The sequence below is a fragment of the Oncorhynchus gorbuscha genome, linkage group LG13 (assembly GCF_021184085.1).
Source record: "Oncorhynchus gorbuscha isolate QuinsamMale2020 ecotype Even-year linkage group LG13, OgorEven_v1.0, whole genome shotgun sequence".
NCBI lineage: Eukaryota > Metazoa > Chordata > Actinopteri > Salmoniformes > Salmonidae > Oncorhynchus > Oncorhynchus gorbuscha.
The window spans coordinates 99,581,123-99,603,351 of NC_060185.1; the positions used below are offsets into that span (position 1 = coordinate 99,581,123).

The window sequence follows — 22,229 nt, forward strand, 5'->3', positions numbered from 1 at the left end:
ACTCAGACCTGCATGGTGTTGAATTACCATTAATACCATTAATACCATTAATAACTCAGACCTGCATGGTGTTGAATTACCATTAATACCATTAATACCATTAATACCATTAATAACTCAGACCTGTATGGTGTTGAATTACCATTAATACCATTAATACCATTAATAACTCAGACCTGCATGGTGTTGAATTACCATTAATTCTGCAAACTCCAAAGTGACCTCAGGAAGCCCAAAGTGACCTCAGGAAGCCCAAAGTGACCTCAGGAAGCCCAAAGTGACCTCAGGAAGCCCAAAGTGACCTCAGGAAGCCCAAAGTGACCTCAGGAAGCCCAAATAGACATTGGTTGACATTGAATACGATCACATGTCTCTCTATTATACTTGGGAACCAATTTCTTAAAATGAAAATCACTTGGGGCTGATTTCCTGATGTTTTTACGGTCTTGTATGTCCAACAATGACAATTTGTTATGAAATAAAACATTTTTGAGAAGCATTTGCTCAGTAACCAATCGCGGGCCGCCAGCTGGGGAACCTTGCAACACACGGTAAAGTTACAGTGCCCTTATGGCTGTGTCCACAGTGCCCTTATGGCTGTGTCCACAGTGCCCTTATGGCTGTCTCCACAGTGCCCTTATGGCTGTGTCCACAGTGCCCTTATGGCTGTGTCCACAGTGCCCTTATGGCTGTGTCCACAGTGCCCTTATGGCTGTCTCCACAGTGCCCTCATGGCTGTGTCCACAGTGCCCTTATGGCTGTGTCCACAGTGCCCTTATGGCTGTCTCCACAGTGCCCTCATGGCTGTGTCCACAGTGCCCTTATGGCTGTGTCCACAGTGCCCTTATGGCTGTCTCCACAGTGCCCTTATGGCTGTCTCCACAGTGCCCTTATGGCTGTCTCCACAGTGCCCTTATGGCTGTCTCCACAGTGCCCTTATGGCTGTGCCCACAGTGCCCTTATGGCTGTCTCCACAGTGCCCTTATGGCTGTGTACACAGTGCCCTTATGGCTGTCTCCACTGTGCCCTTATGGCTGTCTCCACAGTGCCAGGAGTACAGGCCTTCCACCGGGATCAACTCTGAACCATATCCTAACTACTACCTAGTACTAACATATAGATTCAACACACTGTAAAGTTACAGTGCCCTTATGGCTGTCTCAAGGCTACTAGGAGTACAGGCTGAGCTGCCACTGAGATAAACTCAAACTAACCCTAAACACCCTAAACACTCTGTGGCTGAGATTCAAATATTTACGTCACATGGCCATGTCTCTATTGTTGCTCCGTGGGCAGCAGGATGTGAGGAATGTGGGCGTGTCTGTACAATGTCCTGTCCGTTCAGAAAACAACTGGGTTTTGATTGGCATGAAGTCCAAAATAAATGTTAGTGAAATCATCAGTCTTTATGAGTCATCTATGTCACAGACCTTCTAGTACGAGTCTTTATGAGTCATCTATGTCACAGACCTTCTAGTACGAGTCTTTATGAGTCATCTATGTCACAGACCTTCTAGTACGAGTCTTTATGAGTCATCTATGTCACAGACCTTCTAGTACGAGTCTTTATGAGTCATCTATGTCACAGACCTTCTAGTACGAGTCTTTATGAGTCATCTATGTCACAGACCTTCTAGTACGAGTCTTTATGAGTCATCTATGTCACAGACCTTCTAGTACGAGTCTTTATGAGTCATCTATGTCACAGACCTTCTAGTACGAGTCTTTATGAGTCATCTATGTCACAGACCTTCTAGTACGAGTCTTTATGAGTCATCTATGTCACAGACCTTCTAGTACGAGTCTTTATGAGTCATCTATGTCACAGACCTTCTAGTACGAGTCTTTATGAGTCATCTATGTCACAGACCTTCTAGTACGAGTCTTTATGAGTCATCTATGTCACAGACCTTCTAGTACGAGTCTTTATGAGTCATCTATGTCACAGACCTTCTAGTACGAGTCTTTATGAGTCATCTATGTCACAGACCTTCTAGTACGAGTCTTTATGAGTCATCTATGTCACAGACCTTCTAGTACGAGTCTTTATGAGTCATCTATGTCACAGACCTTCTAGTCGAGTCTTTAGTAGTACGAGTCTTTAGTCATCCTTCACAGACCTTCTAGTACGAGTCTTTATGAGTCATCTATGTCACAGACCTTCTAGTACGAGTCTTTATGAGTCATCTTGTCACAGAGTCATCTATGTCACAGACCTTCTAGTACGAGTCTTTATGAGTCATCTATGTCACAGACCTTCTAGTACGAGTCTTTATGAGTCATCTATGTCACAGACCTTCTAGTACGAGTCTTTATGAGTCATCTATGTCACAGAGTCTTTATGAGTCATCTATGTCACAGACCTTCTAGTACGAGTCTTTATGAGTCATCTATGTCACAGACCTTCTAGTACGAGTCTTTATGAGTCATCTATGTCACAGACCTTCTAGTACGAGTCTTTATGAGTCATCTATGTCACAGACCTTCTAGTACGAGTCTTTATGAGTCATCTATGTCACAGACCTTCTAGACGAGTCTTTATGAGTCATCTATGTCACAGACCTTCTAGTACGAGTCTTTATGAGTCATCTATGTCACAGACCTTCTAGTACGAGTCTTTATGAGTCATCTATGTCACAGACCTTCTAGTACGAGTCTTTATGAGTCATCTATGTCACAGACCTTCTAGTACGAGTCTTTATGAGTCATCTATGTCACAGACCTTCTAGTACGAGTCTTTATGAGTCATCTATGTCACAGACCTTCTAGTACTTTATGAGTCATCTATGTCTTTATGAGTCATCTATGTCACAGACCTTCTAGTACGAGTCTTTATGAGTCATCTATGTCACAGACCTTCTAGTACGAGTCTTTATGAGTCATCTATGTCACAGACCTTCTAGTACGAGTCTTTATGAGTCATCTATGTCACAGACCTTCTAGTACGAGTCTTTATGAGTCATCTATGTCACAGACCTTCTAGTACGAGTCTTTATGAGTCATCTATGTCACAGACCTTCTAGTACAGACCTTCTAGTCTTTATGAGTCATCTATGTCACAGACCTTCTAGTACTTTATGAGAGTCATCACAGTCTTTATGAGTCATCTATGTCACAGACCTTCTAGTACGAGTCTTTATGAGTCATCTATGTCACAGACCTTCTAGTACGAGTCTTTATGAGTCATCTATGTCACAGACCTTCTAGTACGAGTCTTTATGAGTCATCTATGTCACAGACCTTCTAGTACGAGTCTTTATGAGTCATCTATGTCACAGACCTTCTAGTACGAGTCTTTATGAGTCATCTATGTCACAGACCTTCTAGTACGAGTCTTTATGAGTCATCTATGTCACAGACCTTCTAGTACGAGTCTTTATGTATAGGATATGGTCTTTATCTCCACGTTTCAAAAAAAGTTAGATTATCGGGAGGCTAAAATAAGTAGCTAGTGCTTTTTTGTCATTTTCTGAAAATTGCTGGAGGACTAATTACATTTGCTATGGGAAATTACCCCCAAATTACCACAATGACCGAGATAGACCTACTCTACAGCTATCATCTCTCTCTCTCTCTAAAACTCTCTCTCTGTCTCTCTGTCTCTCTCTCTCTCTCTCTCTCTCTCTAAAACACTAAAACACAATTTCTGAAACCTTGCTCCATTTCCTGAAACCATTAAACACAAAACCTCATCTTCAAGCACTATTTACATAAACCTCTGACTCCTCTTGCAAAATGAAACATTTGCTTCAAAACAGTTTTACCTGTGTTCAATATCAAACACTGCTCTCAAATCATAAACAAATGGATCAAAATGATATACACTCTCAAGCAGTCAGTAAACAATACACTGAAAAATAGAAAACACATTGTTCAAAACATACAATTCTCAGGGAGAAGTACATTTTTAATCTAAAAAAATATTCATATTTTTTCCGTCATTGTCTTTTGATGAACGAAAACATGTTCTATTATAGCAGCTCAACGTTGATCAGAAATTACTAATCTGCTCTTTGTTCTTTAGTTCTCTGTTCTTCCTATTTGTACCCTGCATCTCACAAACGTGTCCTTTGTCTCTGTAATTCTTGTTATTTCTTGATATGAACCTGCAACCAGTCAAAATCCATTGAGCAGTCAGTTCTGTTAATAAATGGAAAGCACAATGTTCAGGGCCATACAAGTCATCCATTGTACAGTATGCAGTCTACAATGCACTGTACTACAGTATCCATTCTCAGACCTTCTCCTTCCCACCTCCAGCAACCTGTTTGCTCTCTGAACTGGCTTATATTGGTTGTGTCGCATCAATTGAAACAGGTAAAATCCATGTTGAGTGGTTGTGTTCAATCAATGACATGTGTTCTCTATTTGTATTTGACTGTTGCCACTTGTGTTTACCAGGATGGATGACGTGTGCATTAGAGTGCAGAATGTGTTTTCAGAATGAAAACGAGTTTACAGTTTCGATGAAAAGTCTAAGTGAGATCTGCAAATTGTGTTTTACCATGTGAAATGGTTTAAGGTTGTAAGGGTTTTCTTCTGGTGAAGGAGTACATTTCTCCAAGTCGTGCAGCCTCTCCCACTGCTGCTGCTGCTGCTGCTGCTCCTGCTGCTGCCTCTGTTGCCTCTCCTGCTGTTGCCTCTCCTGCTGCTGCCTCTCCTGCTGCTGCCTCTCCCACTGTTGCCTCTCCTGCTGCTGTTGCCTCTCCCACTGTTGCCTCTCCCACTGTTGCCTCTCCCACTGTTGCTCCTGCTGCTGCCTCTCCCACTGCTGCCTCTCCTGCTGCTGCCTCTCCCACTGCTGCCTCTCCTGCTGTTGCCTCTCCCACTGCTGCCTCTCCTGCTGTTGCCTCTGTTGCCTCTCCCACTGTTGCCTCCCCTGCTGCTGCCTCTGTTGCCTCTCCTGCTGTAGCCTCTCCTGCTGCTGCCTCTCCTGCTGCTGCTGCCTCTGTTGCCTCTCCTGCGGCTGCTGCCTCTGTTGCCTCTCCTGCGGCTGCTGCCTCTGTTGCCTCTCCTGCTGCTGCCTCTGTTGCCTCTCCCGCTGCTGCCTCTCCTGCTGCTGCCTCTCCCACTGCTGCCTCTCCTGCTGTTGCCTCTCCCACTGCTGCCTCTCCTGCTGTTGCCTCTGTTGCCTCTCCCACTGTTGCCTCTCCTGCTGCTGCCTCTCCTGCTGCTGCCTCTGTTGCCTCTCCCACTGCTGCCTCCCCTGCTGCTGCCTCTGTTGCCTCTCCTGCTGTTGCCTCTCCTGCTGCTGCCTCTCCTGCTGCTGCCTCTCCTGCTGCTGCCTCTGTTGCCTCTCCTGCTGTTGCCTCTCCTGCTGTTGCCTCTCCTGCTGCTGCCTCTCCTGCTGCTGCCTCTCCTGCTGCTGCCTCTGTTGCCTCTCCTGCTGTTGCCTCTCCCACTGCTGCCTCTCCTGCTGTTGCCTCTGTTGCCTCTCCCACTGTTGCCTCTCCTGCTGCTGCCTCTGTTGCCTCTCCCACTGCTGCCTCTCCTGCTGTTGCCTCTCCCACTGCTGCCTCTCCTGCTGTTGCCTCTGCTGCCTCTCCTGCTGCTGCCTCTGTTGCCTCTCCCACTGCTGCCTCTCCTGCTGCTGCCTCTGTTGCCTCTCCCACTGCTGCCTCCCCTGCTGCTGCCTCTGTTGCCTCTCCTGCTGCTGCCTCTCCTGCTGCTGCCTCTCCTGCTGCTGCCTCTCCTGCTGCTGCCTCTGCTGCCTCTCCCGCTGCTGCCTCTCCTGCTGCTGCCTCTGTTGCCTCTCCCACTGCTGCCGCCTCTGTTGCCTCTCCCACTGCTGCCTCTGTTGCCTCTCCTGCTGCTGCCTCTGCTGCCTCTCCTGCTGCTGCCTCTGTTGCCTCTCCCACTGCTGCCTCTCCTGCTGCTGCCTCTGTTGCCTCTCCTGCTGCTGCCTCTATTGCCTCTCCCACTGCTGCCTCTCCCACTGCTGCCTCTCCTGCTGCTGCCTCTGTTGCTTCTCCTGCTGCTGCCTCTGTTGCCTCTCCCACTGCTGCCTCTCCTGCTGCTGTTGCCTCTCCCACTGCTCCTGCCTCTGTTGCCTCTCCCACTGTTGCCTCTCCCACTGCTGCCTCTCCTCCTGCTGTTGCCTCTCCCACTGCTGCCTCTCCTCCTGCCTCTGCTGCCTCTCCCACTGCTGCCTCCCCTGCTGCTGCCTCTGTTGCCTCTCCTGCTGTTGCCTCTCCTGCTGTTGCCTCTGTTGCCTCTCCTACTGCTGCCTCTGTTGCCTCTCCCGCTGCTGCCTCTCCTGCTGCTGCCTCTGTTGCCTCTCCTGCTGCTGCCTCTGTTGCCTCTCCCACTGCTGCCTCTCCTGCTGCTGCCTCTGTTGCCTCTCCTGCTGTTGCCTCTGTTGCCTCTCCTACTGCTGCCTCTGTTGCCTCTCCCGCTGCTGCCTCTCCTGCTGCTGCCTCTGTTGCCTCTCCTGCTGCTGCCTCTGTTGCCTCTCCCACTGCTGCCTCTCCTGCTGCTGCCTCTGTTGCCTCTCCCACTGCTGCCTCTCCTGCTGCTGCCTCTGTTGCCTCTCCTGCTGCTGCCTCTGTTGCCTCTCCTGCTGCTGCTGCCTCTGTTGCCTCTCCTGCGGCTGCTGCCTCTGTTGCCTCTCCTGCGGCTGCTGCCTCTGTTGCCTCTCCTGCGGCTGCTGCCTCTGTTGCCTCTCCCACTGCTGCTGCTGCCTCTCCTGCTGCTGCCTCTGTTGCCTCTCCTGCTGCTGCCTCTGTTGCCCATCACCACGCCGCTTGGTCCTGTTGTGGTGGGTGATTCTGTAACGGTCTTCCTCCTCTTCATCTGAAGAGGAGAGGCGAGAAGGATCAGAGGACCAAAATGCAGCGTGGTGGTTATTCACGTTTAATTGATAAAGACACCATACATGAATAACCGAACAAAAACGAATAAACGTGCCAGAACCTAAACAGCCCAATCTGGTGCAAACACCTGTGTAGCTCAGTTGGTAGAGCATGGCGCTTGTAACGCCAGGGTAGTGGGTTCGATCCCCGGGACCACCCATACGTAGAATGTATGCACACATGACTGTAAGTCGCTTTGGATAAAAGCGTCTGCTAAATGGCATATATTATTATTATTTATTATTATAGGAACAATCACCCACAAAACCCAACACAAAACAGGCTACCTAAATATGGTTCCCAATCAGACACAATGACTAACACCTGCCTCTGATTGAGAACCATATCAGGCCAAACATAGAAATAGACAAACCAGACACACAACATAGAATGCCCACCCAGCTCACGTCCTGACCAAACACTAAAACAAGGAAAACACATACGAACGATGGTCAGAACGTGACAACAGACTGCATAATTAGCTAAATGAGTCCAGGCAACTGAGAACTTTGTTCAACCAATGGGTTTTAGTGTTTTAGCAATTGAGAAAAACTGTAATAACAAACTCACACTGTAGATTGAACAGTACAGAGCATTTAACCTGAGAGACCAATGTGGGGTAATGCCCATCATAAGAGAGCTGGGCTGCTGGGCCTTTTAGTCTGAAGTGCATAAGAGTCCATCACAGCTGTCCTGCTGTACAGAGGGTTCTGGGTAACACAGCTCGTATTATCGATGTCTCTCATGTTGGACTCATGGAGCTACTAACCACTCTAATAGCCTGGAAGAATGAGGGGAGAGGAGAGTAGGCGGAGGTCATTTCAGAAACATCATGAAGAACTAACTACTGGAATAGCCTGGTGGATAACTGTTCTTAATATTTTGTAGAATCAGTGTATACGATTCTGTCTCCATGTGGAGGGAGCTATTTATATATATATATTTTTTAAAAGCACCTTTATTTAACCAGGTAGGCTAGTTGAGAACAAGTTCTCCTTTGCAACTGCGACCTGGCCAAGATAAAGCATTAAAAAAAATAATAAAGCATAGCAGTGTGAACAGACAACACAGAGTTACACATGGAGTAAACAATTAACAAGTCAATAACACAGTAGAAAAAAAAGAGAGTCTATATACAATGTGTGCAAAAGGTACACTGGAGTGATAAATGATCAGATGGTCATGTACAGGTAGAGATATTGGTGTGCAAAAGAGCAGAAAAGTAAATAAATATAAACAGTATGGGGATGAGGTAGGTAAAATTGGGTGGGCTATTTGCCGATAGACTATGTACAGCTGCAGCGATCGGTTAGCTGCTCAGCTAGCTGATGTTTGAAGTTGGTGAGGGAGATAAAAGTCTCCAACTTCAGCGATTTTTGCAATTCGTTCCAGTCACAGGCAGCAGAGTACTGGAATGAAAGGCGGCCAAATGAGGTGTTGGCTTTAGGGATGATCAGTGAGATACACCTGCTGGAGCGCGTGCTACGGGTGGGTGTTGCCATTGTGACCAGTGAACTGAGATAAGGCGTACTTTACCTAGCATGGACTTGAGCAGTGGGTTAACTGCCTTGTTCAGGGGCAAAAGGATTCAATCCTGCAACCTTTTGGTTACTGGTCCAATGCTCTAACCACGAGGCTACCTGGTGCCCCGTGCCTGAGGCCCCTTAACTTTTTCCACATTTTGGAAAGAAAAAGTATGTGAACCCTTTGGAATTACCTGGATTTGTGCATAAATTAGTCCAAATTTGATCTGATCTTCATCAAAGTCACAACATCAGACAAACTCAGTCTGCTTGAACTAAAAACACACAAATTATTGTTTTTTTCTTATCTAAATTAAATACATAATTTAAACATTCACAGTGTAGGTTGGGAAAAGTATGTGAAACCTCTAGGTTAATAATGTTAATGGTTAATGACTTGTCCGTGGAGAATAAGAGCACCTCCTCCCAGCTGCCCACTGCACTGAGGCTAGGAAACACTGTAAAGACCATGGAGAATAAGAGCACCTCCTCCCAGCTGCCCACTGCACTGAGGCTAGGAAACACTGTAAAGACCATGGAGAATAAGAGCACCTCCTCCCAGCTGCCCACTGCACTGAGGCTAGGAAACACTGTAAAGACCATGGAGAATAAGAGCACCTCCTCCCAGCTGCCCACTGCACTGAGGCTAGGAAACACTGTAAAGACCATGGAGAATAAGAGCACCTCCTCCCAGCTGCCCACTGCACTGAGGCTAGGAAACACTGTAAAGTCCATGGAGAATAAGAGCACCTCCTCCCAGCTGCCCACTGCTCTGAGGCTAGGAAACACTGTAAAGACCATGGAGAATAAGAGCACCTCCTCCCAGCTGCCCACTGCACTGAGGCTAGGAAACACTGTAAAGTCCATGGAGAATAAGAGCACCTCCTCCCAGCTGCCCACTGCTCTGAGGCTAGGAAACACTGTAAAGACCATGGAGAATAAGAGCACCTCCTCCCAGCTGCCCACTGCACTGAGGCTAGGAAACACTGTAAAGACCATGGAGAATAAGAGCACCTCCTCCCAGCTGCCCACTGCACTGAGGCTAGGAAACACTGTAAAGTCCATGGAGAATAAGAGCACCTCCTCCCAGCTGCCCACTGCTCTGAGGCTAGGAAACACTGTAAAGTCCATGGAGAATAAGAGCACCTCCTCCCAGCTGCCCACTGCACTGAGGCTAGGAAACACTGTAAAGTCCATGGAGAATAAGAGCACCTCCTCCCAGCTGCCCACTGCACTGAGGCTAGGAAACACTGTAAAGTCCATGGAGAATAAGAGCACCTCCTCCCAGCTGCCCACTGCACTGAGGCTAGGAAACACTGTAAAGTCCATGGAGAATAAGAGCACCTCCTCCCAGCTGCCCACTGCACTGAGGCTAGGAAACACTGTAAAGTCCATGGAGAATAAGAGCACCTCCTCCCAGCTGCCCACTGCACTGAGGCTAGGAAACACTGTAAAGACCATGGAGAATAAGAGCACCTCCTCCCAGCTGCCCACTGCACTGAGGCTAGGAAACACTTTCACCACCAATCAAAATTGAGAATTTCGATACGCATGCTTTCCACCTGGCTACTCCTACCCCGGTCAACAGCCTTGCACCCTCCACAGCAACTTGCCCAAGCCTCCCCCATTTCTCCTTCACCCAAATCCAAATAGCTGATGTTCTGAAAAAGCTGCAAAATCTGGACCCCTACCAAATCACCCGGGCTAGACAATCAATACCTATGTGAGAATGCTGTTCATCGACTACAGCTCGGCATTCAACACCATAGTACCCTCCAAGCTCGTCATCGAGCTCGAGACCCTGGGTCTCGACCCCGCCCTGTGCAACTGGGTACTGGACTTCCTGACGGGCCGCCCCCAGGTGGTGAGGGTAGGCAACAACATTTCCACCCCGCTGATCCTCAACACTGGGGCCCCACAAGGGTGCGTTCTGAGCCCTCTCCTGTACTCCCTGTTCACCCACGACTGCGTGGCCACGCACGCCTCCAACTCAATCATCAAGTTTGCGGATGACACAACAGTGGTAGGCTTGATTACCAACAACGACGAGACGGCCTACAGGGAGGAGGTGAGGGCCCTCGGAGTGTGGTGTCAGGAAAATAATCTCACACTCAACGTCAACAAAACTAAGGAGATGATTGTGGACTTCAGGAAACAGCAGAGGGAACACCCCCCTATCCACATCGATGGAACAGTAGTGGAGAGGGTAGTAAGTTTGATGTTCCTCGGCATACACATCACAGACAAACTGAATTGGTCCACACACACAGACAGCATCGTGAAGAAGGCGCAGCAGCGTCTCTTCAACCTCAGGAGGCTGAAGAAATTCGGCTTGTCACCAAAAGCACTCACAACACTTCTACAGATGCACAATTGAAAGCATCCTGGTGGGCTGTATCACTGCCTGGTACGGCAACTGCTCCGCCCACAACCGTAAGGCTCTCCAGAGGGTAGTGAGGTCTGCACAACGCATCACCGGGGGCAAACTACCTGCCCTCCAGGACACCGACACCACCCGATGTTACAGGAAGGCCAAAAAGATCATCAAGGACAACAACCACCCGAGCCAATGCCTGTTCATCCCGCTATCATCCAGAAGGCGAGGTCAGTACAGGTGCATCAAAGCTGGGACCGAGAGACTGAAAAACAGCTTCTATCTCAAGGCCATCAGACTGTTAAACAGCCACCACTAACATTGAGTGGCTGCTGCCAACACACTGACACTGACTCAACTCCAGCCACTTTAATAATGTAATGAACTTTGTCTGTTGTTAGAAGAGAGGCAGACCGAAATGCAGCGTGTAGGTTACTCATGACCTTTAATAAAGATAAAGCGGTACATTAAATAATAGAAAATACAAAAACAACAAACAAGTGAAACTAATTACAGCCTATCTGGTGACTAACACAAAGACAGGTACAATCACCCACTGAAATACAACTGGGCACTCAGGCTGCCTAAATACGGTTCCCAATCCGAGACAACTAGAATTAGCTGACTCCAATTAGGAATCGCCTCAGGCAGCCAAGCCTAACTAGACACACCCCTACTAATACACACTCCTAATTAATACAAACCCCAATACGAAATAAAACATATAAACCCATGTCACACCCTGGCCTACCCAAACATATAACAAAAACACAAGATACAATGACCAAGGCGTGACAAATAATGGGAATTGATGGGAAATTATGTAAAATATATCACTTGCCACTTTAAACAATGCTACCTAATATAATGTTACTTACCCTACATTATTCATCTCATATGCATATGTATATACTGTATTCTACATCATCGACTGCATCCTTATGTAATACATGTATCACTAGCCACTTTAACTATGCAACTTTGTTTACATACTCATCTCATATGTATATACTGTACTCGATACCATCTACTGTATCTTGCCTATGCTGCTCTGTACCATCACTCATTCATATATCCTTATGTACATATTCTTTATCCCCTTACACTGTGTATAAGATAGTAGTTTTGGAATTGTTAGTTAGATTACTTGTTGGTTATTACTGCATTGTCGGAACTAGAAGCACAAGCATTTCGCTACACTCGCATTAACATCTGCTAACCATGTGTATGTGACAAATACGATTTGATTTGATTTGATTTGGACCCTTGCTAAAATTATCTGCTGAAATTGTTGCAACCCCTATTACTAGCCTGTTCAACCTCTCTTTCGTATTGTCTGAGATTCCTAAAGATTGGAAAGCTGCCGCGGTCATCCCCCTCTTCAAAGGGGGAGACACTCTAGACCCAAACTGCTACAGACCTATATCTATCCTACACTGCCTTTCTAAGGTCTTCGAAAGCCAAGTTAACAAACAGATTACTAACCATTTCGAATCCCAGCGTACCTTCTCCGCTATGCAATCTGGTTTCAGAGCTGGTCATGGGTGCACCTCAGCCACACTCAATGTCCTAAACGATATCTTAACCGCAATCGATAAGAAACAATACTGTGCAGCCGTATTCATCGACCTGGCCAAAGCTTTCGACTCTGTCAATCACAACATTCTTATCGGCAGACTCAACAGCCTTGGTCTCTCAAATGACTGCCTCGCCTTTTTCACCAACTACTTCTCAGATAGAGTTCAGTGTGTCAAATCAGAGGGCCTGTTGTCCGGACCTCTGGCGGTCTCTATGGGGGTACCACAGGGTTGAATTCTCTGACCGACTCTCTTCTCTGTATACATCAATGATGTCGCTCTTGCTGCTGGTGATTCTCTGATCCACCTCTACGCAGACGACACCATTCTGTATACTTCTTTCCCTTCTTTGTTAACTAACCTCCAGACGAGCTTCAATGCCATACAACTCTCCTTCTGTGGTCTCCAACTGCTTTTAAATGCAAGTTAAATTAAATGCATGCTCTTCAACCGATCGCTACCTGCACCTACCCGCCTGTCCAACATCACTACTCTGGACAGTTCTGACTTAGAATATGTGGACATCTACAAATACCTAGGTGTCTGGTTAGACTGTAAACTCTCCTTCCAGACTCACATTAAGCATCTCTAATCGAAAATTAAGTCTAGAATCGGCTTCCTATTTCGCACAAAGCATCCTTGACTCATGCTGCCAAACATACCCTCGTAAAACTGACTATCCTACCGATGCTTGACTTTGGCGATGTAATTTACAAAATAGCCTCCAACACTCTACTCAGCAAACTGGATGTAATCTATCACAGTGACATCCGTTTTGTCACCAAAGTCCCCATATTCTACCCACCACTGCGACCTGTACGCTGTCGTTGGCTGGCCCTCGCTTCATATTCATCGCCAAACCTACTGGCTCCAGGTCATCTATAAGTCTTTGCTAGGTAAAGCCCCCATAGTAGCACCCACCCGTAGCAAGGTCACCATAGTAGCACCCACCCGTAGCACGCGCTCCAGCAGGTATATCTCACTGGTCACCCCCAAAGCCAATTCCTCCTTTGGCCGCCTTTTCTTCCAGTTCTCTGCTGCCAATGACCGGAACTGCAAAAATCACTGAAGCTGGAGACTCATATCTCCCTCACTAGCTTTAAGCACCAGCTGTCAGAGCAGCTCACCGATCACTGCACCTGTACATAGCCCATCTGTTAATAGCCCATCAAGCTTCCTCATCCCCATACTGTATTTATTTATTTATCTTGCTCCTTTGTACCCCAGTATCTCTACTTGGACATTCATCTTCTGCACATCTACCATTCCAGTGTTTAATTGCTATATTGTAATTACTTGGTCTATTTATTGCCTTACCTCCCTTATCTTACCTCATTTGCCCGCACTGTATATAGACTTTTATTATTGACTGTATGTTTGTTACCTCCATGTGTAACTCTGTGGTGTTGTTTGTGTCAAACTGCTTTGCTTTATCTTGGCCAGGTCGCAGTTGTAATTGAGAACTTGTTCTCAACTAGCTTACCTGGTTAAATAAAGGTGAAATAACCATTTTTAGTTTTAAAAATCTCATTTGTGTCAGGAGTCAACTAACCTGGAGGCGAATCAATGAGACGAGATTGGAGATGTCGGATAGAGTTGCCCTGCCAATACAAAACCATTTTGAGTTTGCAATTCAGAAGAAGCCTGATGTGAACCATGCCTCAAACAAAAGAGATGCCTTGCATAAAGCTGGAAAGGGTTACTAAAGTATCTCTAACCACCAGGGGTAAGACAAATTATCTATAAATGGAGAACTTCCAGCACTGTTGCTACTCTCCCTAGCAGTGGCCGTCCTGCAAAGATGACTGCAGCAGAGCGCAGTGCAGAATGCCCAATGAGGTTAAGAAGAATCCTAGAGTGTCAGCTAAAGACTTACAGAAACCTCTGGAAGATGCTAACATCTCTGTTGACGGGTCTACGATACGTAAAACACTAAAGAAGAATGGTGCTCATGGGAGGACACCAGAGAAGAAGCCACTGCTGTCCAAAAAAAACATTGCTGCACGTCTGAAGTTCACAAAAGAGAACCTGGATGTTCCACAGTTCTACTGGCCAAATATTCTGTGGACAGATGAAACTAAAGTTGAGTTGTTTGGAAGGAACACAGAACACTATGTGGAGTAGAAAGGCACAGCACACCAACAACAACACCTCATCCCAACTGTAAAGTATGGTGGAGGGAGCATCATGGTTTGGGTCTGCTTTGCTGCCTCGTGGCCTGAACAGCTTGCTGTCATCAATGGATTGTCTATTGTTGTGACTTAGATGAAGATCAGATCAAATTGTATGACCAATTTATGCACAAATCCAGGTAATTTTAAAGGGTTCACATACGTTTTCTTCACACTGTATGTATATAATGGTGTGTATAGACAGTAGTTATATAGGATGGTGTGTATAGACAGTAGTTATATAGGATGGTGTGTATAGACAGTATAGACAGTAGTTATATAGGATGGTGTGTATAGACAGTAGTTATATAGGATGGTGTGTATAGACAGTATAAACAGTAGTTATATAGGATGGTGTATATAGACAGTATTTATATAGGATGGTGTGTATAGACAGTATAAACAGTAGTTATATAGGATGGTGTGTATAGACAGTAGTTATATAGGATGGTGTGTATAGACAGTATAGACAGTATAAACAGTAGCTTCTGCGTGCATATCAGCTAGAAAGATGTGTCGGCATCGAGTAATTGTCTCTGGCCCCCTCCCAGTTAGGGGGAGTGATGAGCTCTACAGCAGAGTCTCACAACTCAATCGCTGGTTGAAAACTGTTTTCTGCCCCTCCCAAAAGATAGAATTTGTAGATAATTGGCCCTCTTTCTGGGACTCGCCCACAAACAGGACCAAGCCTGACCTGCTGAGGAGTGACGGACTCCATCCTAGCTGGAGGGGTGCTCTCATCTTATCTGCCAACATAGACAGGGCTCTAACTCCTCTAGCTCCACAATGAAATAGGGTGCAGGCCAGGCAGCAGGCTATTAGCCAGCCTGCCAGCATAGTGGAGTCTGCCACTAGCATAGTTAGTGTAGTCAGCTCAGCTATCACCATTGAGACCGTGTCTGTGCCTCGACCTGGGTTGGGCAAAACTAAACATGGCGGTGTTCGCCTTAGCAATCTCACTAGGATAAAGACCACCTCCATTCCTGTCATTACTGAAAGAGATCATGATACCTCACATCTCAAAATAGGGCTACTTAATGTTAGATCCCTTACTTCAAAGGCAATTATAGTCAATGAACTAATCACTGATCATAATCTTGATGTGATTGGCCTGACTGAAACATGGCTTAAGCCTGATGAATTTACTGTGTTAAATGAGGCCTCACCTCCTGGCTACACTAGTGACCATATCCCCCGTGCATCCCGCAAAGGCGGAGGTGTTGCTAACATTTACGATAGCAAATTTCAATTTACAAAAAAAAAATGACGTTTTTGTCTTTTGAGCTTCTAGTCATGAAATCTATGCAGCCTACTCAATCACTTTTTATAGCTACTGTTTACAGGCCTCCTGGGCCATATACAGCGTTTCTCACTGAGTTCCCTGAATTCCTATCAGACCTTGTAGTCATTGCAGATAATATTCTAATCTTTGGTGACTTTAATATTCACATGGAAAAGTCCACAGACCCACTCCAAAAGGCTTTTGGAGCCATCATCGACTCAGTGGGTTTTGTCCAACATGTCTCTGGACCCACTCACTCTCACAGTCATACGCTGGACCTAGTTTTGTCCCATGGAATAAATGTTGTGGATCTTAATGTTTTTCCTCATAATCCTGGACTATCAGACCACCATTTTATTACGTTTGCAATTGCAACAAATAATCTGCTCAGACCCCAACCAAGGAACATCAAAAGTCGTGCTATAAATTCACAGACAACACAAAGATTCCTTGATGCCCTTCCAGACTCCCTCTGCCTACCCAAGGACGCCAGAGGACAAAAATCCGTTAACCACCTAACTGAGGATCTCAATTTAACCTTGCGCAATACCCTAGATGCAGTTGCACCCCTAAAAACTAAAAAAATGTCTCATAAGAAACTAGCTCCATGGTACACAGAAAATACCCGAGCTCTGAAGCAAGCTTCCAGAAAATTGGAACGGAAATGGCGCCACACCAAACTGGAAGTCTTCCGACTAGCTTGGAAGGATGGTACCGTGCAGTACCGAAGAGCCCTTACTGCTGCTCGATCGTCCTATTTTTCTAACTTAATTGAGGAAAATAAGAACAATCCGAAATTCCTTTTTTGATACTGTGGCAAAGCTAACTAAAAAGCAGCATTCCCCAAGAGAGGATGACTTGCACTTTAGCAGTGATAAATTCATGAACTTCTTTGAGGAAAAGATTATGATTATTAGAAAGCAAATTACGGACTCCTCTTTAAACCTGCGTATTCCTCCAAACCTCAGTTGTCCTGAGTCTGCACAACTCTGCCAGGACCTAGGATCAAGAGAGACGCTCAAGTGTTTTAGTACTATATCTCTTGACACAATGATGAAAATAATCATGGCCTCTAAACCTTCAAGCTGTATACTGGACCCTATTCCAACTAAACTACTGAAAGAGCTGCTTCCTGTGCTTGGCCCTCCTATGTTGAACATAATAAACGGCTCTCTATCCACTGGATGTGTACCAAACTCACTAAAAGTGGCAGTAATAAAGCCTCTCTTGAAAAAGCCAAACCTTGACCCAGAAAATATAAAAACTATCGGCCTATATCGAATCTTCCATTCCTCTCAAAGATTTTAGAGAAGGCTGTTGCGCAGCAACTCACTGCCTTCCTGAAGACAAACAATGTATACGAAATGCTTCAGTCTGGTTTTAGACCCCATCATAGCACTGAGACGGCACTTGTGAAGGTGGTAAATGACATTTTGATGGCATCGGACCGAGGCTCTGCATCTGTCCTCGTGCTCCTAGACCTTAGTGCTGCTTTTGATACCATCGATCACCACATTCTTTTGGAGAGATTGGAAACCCAAATTGGTCTACACGGACATGTTCTGGCCTGGTTTAGGTCTTATCTGTCGGAAAGATATCAGTTTGTCTCTGTGAATGGTTTGTCCTCTGACAAATCAACTGTACATTTCGGTGTTCCTCAAGGTTCTGTTTTAGGACCACTATTGTTTTCACTATATATTTTACCTCTTGGGGATGTTATTCGAAAACATAATGTAAACTTTCACTGCTATGCGGATGACACACAGCTGTACATTTCAATGAAACATGGTGAAGCACCAAAATTGCCCTCGCTAGAAGCATGTGTTTCAGACATAAGGAAGTGGATGGCTGCAAACTTTCTACTATTAAACTCGGACAAAACAGAGATGCTTGTTCTAGGTCCCAAGAAACAAAGAGATCTTCTGTTGAATCTGACAATTAATCTTAATGGTTGTACAGTCGTCTCAAATAAAACTGTGAAGGACCTCGGCGTTACTCTGGACCCTGATCTCTCTTTTGAAGAACATATCAAGACCATTTCGAGGACAGCTTTTTTCCATCTACGTAACATTGCAAAAATCAGAAACTTTCTGTCCAAAAATGATGCAGAAAAATTAATCCATGCTTTTGTCACTTCTAGGTTAGACTACTGCAATGCTCTATTTTCCGGCTACCCGGATAAAGCACTAAATAAACTTCAGTTAGTGCTAAATACGGCTGCTAGAATCCTGACTAGAACCAAAAAATTTGATCATATTACTCCAGTGCTAGCCTCTCTACACTGGCTTCCTGTCAAAGCAAGGGCTGATTTCAGGTTTTACTGCTAACCTACAAAGCATTACATGGGCTTGCTCCTACCTACCTCTCTGATTTGGTCCTGCCGTACATACCTATACGTACGCTACGGTCACAAGACGCAGGCCTCCTAATTGTCCCTAGAATTTCTAAGCAAACAGCTGGAGGCAGGGCTTTCTCTATAGAGCTCCATTTTTATGGAACGGTCTGCCTACCCATGTCAGAGACGCAAACTCGGTCTCAACCTTTAAGTCTTTACTGAAGACTCATCTCTTCAGTGGGTCATATGATTGAGTGTAGTCTGGCCCAGGAGTGGGAAGGTGAACGGAAAGGCTCTGGAGCAACGAACCGCCCTTGCTGTCTCTGCCTGGCCGGTTCCCGTTTTCCACTGGGATTCTCTGCCTCTAACCCTGTTACGGGGCTGAGTCACTGGCTTGCTGGGGCTCTCTCGTGCCGTCCCTGGGGGATGCGTCACCTGGGTGGGTTGATTCACTGTTGTGGTCGGCCTGTCTGGGTCCCCCACCCCCTTGGGTTGTACCGTGTCGGAGATCTTTGTGGGCTATACTCGGCCTTGTCTCAGGATGGTAAGTTGGTGGTTGAAGATTTCCCTCTAGTGGTGTGGGGGCTGTGCTTTGGCAAAGTGGGTGGGGTTATATCCTTCCTGTTTGGCCCTGTCCGGGGGTGTCCTCGGATGGGGCCACAGTGTCTCCTGACCCCTCCTGTCTCAGCCTCCAGTATTTATGCTGCAGTAGTTTATGTGTCGGGGGCTAGGGTCAGTTTGTTTATCTGGAGTACTTCTCCTGTCCTATTCGGTGTCCTGTGTAAATCTAAGTGTGCGTTCTCTAATTCTCTCCTTCTCTCTTTCTTTCTCTCTCTCGGAGGACCTGAGCCCTAGAACCATGCCCCAGGACTACCTGACATGATGACTCCTTGCTGTCCCCAGTCCACCTGGCCATGCTGCTGCTCCAGTTTCAACTGGCCTGGGCCCTAGGACCATGTCCCAGGACTACCTGACATGAGGACTCCTTGCTGTCCCCAGTCCACCTGGCCATGCTCCTGCTCCAGTTTCAACTGACCTGAGCCCTAGGACCGTGCCCCAGGACTACCTGACATGATGGCTCCTTGCTGTCCCCAGTCCATCTGACTGTGCTGCTGCTCCAGTTTCAACTGTTCTGCCTTATTATTATTTGACCATGCTGGTCATTTATGAACATTTGAACATCTTGGTCATGTTCTGTTATAATCTCTACCCGGCACAGCCAGAAGAGGACTGGCCACCCCACATAGCCCGGTTCCTCTCTAGGTTTCTTCCTAGGTTTTGGCCTTTCTAGGGAGTTTTTCCTAGCCACCGTGCTTTTACACCTGCATTGTTTGCTGTTTGGGGTTTTAGGCTGGGTTTCTGTACAGCACTTTGAGATATCAGCTGATGTACGAAGGGCTATATAAATAAATTTGATTTGATTTGATTTGATTTAGTTATATAGGATGGTGTGTATAGACAGTAGTTATATAGGATGGTGTTTATAGACAGTAGTTATATAGGATGGTGTGTATAGACAGTAGTTATATAGGATGGTGTGTATAGGCAGTAGTTATATAGGATGGTGTGTATAGGCAGTAGTTATATAGGATGGTGTGTATAGGCAGTAGTTATATAGGATGGTGTGTATAGACAGTAGTTATATAGGATGGTGTGTATAGACAGTATAGACAGTAGTTATATAGGATGGTGTGTATAGACAGTATTATATAGGATGGTGTGTATAGACAGTATAGACAGTAGTTATATAGGATGGTGTGTATAGACAGTAGTTATATAGGATGGTGTGTATAGCCAGTAGTTATATAGGATGGTGTGTATAGACAGTAGTTATAATAGTGTGGTGTGTCCAGACAGTAGTTATATAGGATGGTGTGTATAGACAGTATAGACAGTAGTTATATAGGATGGTGTGTATAGACAGTAGTTATACAGGATGGTGTGTATAGACAGTAGTTATAATAGGATGGTGTGTATAGACAGTAGTTATATAGGATGGTGTGTATAGACAGTATAGACAGTAATTATACAGGATGGTGTGTATAGACAGTAGTTATATAGGATGGTGTGTATAGACAGTAGTTATAGAGGATGGTGTGTATAGACAGTATAGACAGTAGTTATATAGGATGGTGTGTATAGACAGTAGTTATATATAGGATGGTGTGTATAGACAGTAGTTATATAGGATGGTGTGTATAGCCAGTAGTTATAGAGGATGGTGTGTATAGACAGTATAGACAGTAGTTATATAGGATGGTGTGTATAGACAGTAGTTATATAGGATGGTGTGTATAGACAGTATAGACAGTAGTTATATATAGGATGGTGTGTATAGACAGTAGTTATATAGGATGGTGTGTATAGACAGTATAGACAGTAGTTATATAGGATGGTGTGTATAGCCAGTAGTTATAGAGGATGGTGTTTATAGACAGTATAGCCAGTAGTTATATAGGATGGTGTGTATAGACAGTATAGACAGTAGTTATATAGGATGGTGTGTATAGACAGTAGTTATATAGGATGGTGTGTATAGACAGTAGTTATAGAGGATGGTGTATATAGACAGTATAGACAGTAGTTATATAGGATGGTGTGTATAGACAGTAGTTATATAGGATGGTGTGTATAGCCAGTAGTTATATAGGATGGTGTGTATAGACAGTATAGACAGTAGTTATATAGGATGGTGTGTATAGACAGTAGTTATAGAGGATGGTGTATATAGACAGTATAGACAGTAGTTATATAGGATGGTGTGTATAGACAGTAGTTATAGAGGATGGTGTGTATAGACAGTATAGACAGTAGTTATATAGGATGGTGTGTATAGACAGTAGTTATATATAGGATGGTGTGTATAGACAGTAGTTATATAGGATGGTGTGTATAGCCAGTAGTTATAGAGGATGGTGTGTATAGACAGTATAGACAGTAGTTATATAGGATGGTGTGTATAGACAGTAGTTATATAGGATGGTGTGTATAGACAGTATAGACAGTAGTTATAGAGGATGGTCTGTATAGACAGTAGTTATATAGGATGGTGTGTATAGACAGTAGTTATGTAGGATGGTGTGTATAGACAGTAGTTATATAGGATGGTGTGTATAGACTGTAGTTATATAGGGATGGTGTGTATAGACAGTAGTTATATAGGATGGTGTGTATAGACAGTAGTTATATAGGATGGTGTGTATAGACAGTATAGACAGTAGTTATATAGGATGGTGTGTATAGACAGTAGTTATATAGGATGGTGTGTATAGTCCCTGGTTTGAATCCAGGCTGTATCACAGTCCCATAGGACGGCACACAATTGGTCCAGCGTCTTCCGGGTTTGTCCGGGGTAGGCCGTCATTGTAAATAAGAATTTGTTTTTAACTGACTTGCCTAGTTAAATAAAAGTTACATTTAAATAATAAAATGAAAAACAAGATGTTGGAACATCGGTCCTTCTGTAGCTCAGTTGGTAGAGCATGGCGCTTGTAACGCCAGGGTAGTGGGTTCGATTCCCGGGACCACCCATACGTAGAATGTATGCACACATGACTGTAAGTCGCTTTGGATAAAAGCGTCTGCTAAATGGCATAAATTATTATATATTATTATATTATTATTATATTATATTACTTGCTGTCCATTCAGCCACAAGAACATTTGCTCTTCAAAAGCACCTGATGAGGACAGAAGTGAGTGCTTCGGGGCAATAGTCATTTAGTTAAGTTACCTTTTATTTCTCGGGTACAGGAACAATGGTGGACATCTTGATGCAAGCCGGGGACCAACGTGCCCTCAGGGCACTTTACAGGGGTTGTCTCCCAAATAACACCCTACTCCCTAGAAAATGCACCTATTTTGACCAGGGCCCTATACCCAGTGGGCCCTGTATATAGGGAATAGGGCGCTGTTTGGGGCTCGGGCAGGTAATGGCATTCCAGAGCGACATCATTTATATCACATCTAACCACATTACCAGAGTTAATGAAACAGTGATGAATCAGGAAGCTATAGGCTTAATGATAATTTTAGAGGAAAGTGGAGGGAGGAGAGAGCAGAGAGAGCAAGGTGAAAGTGGAGAGAGGCGGAGAGAGAGGAGAGAGAGAGGATAGA

At 45.3% G+C, this 22,229-nt stretch overlaps 1 protein-coding gene across 1 annotated transcript in view; it reads left to right on the forward strand.

The window, feature by feature from the left end:
• The window catches only part of LOC123993773 (vascular endothelial growth factor receptor 3-like), a 258,276-nt gene that overhangs the window by 81,037 nt on the left and 155,010 nt on the right, over nt 1-22,229 (forward strand).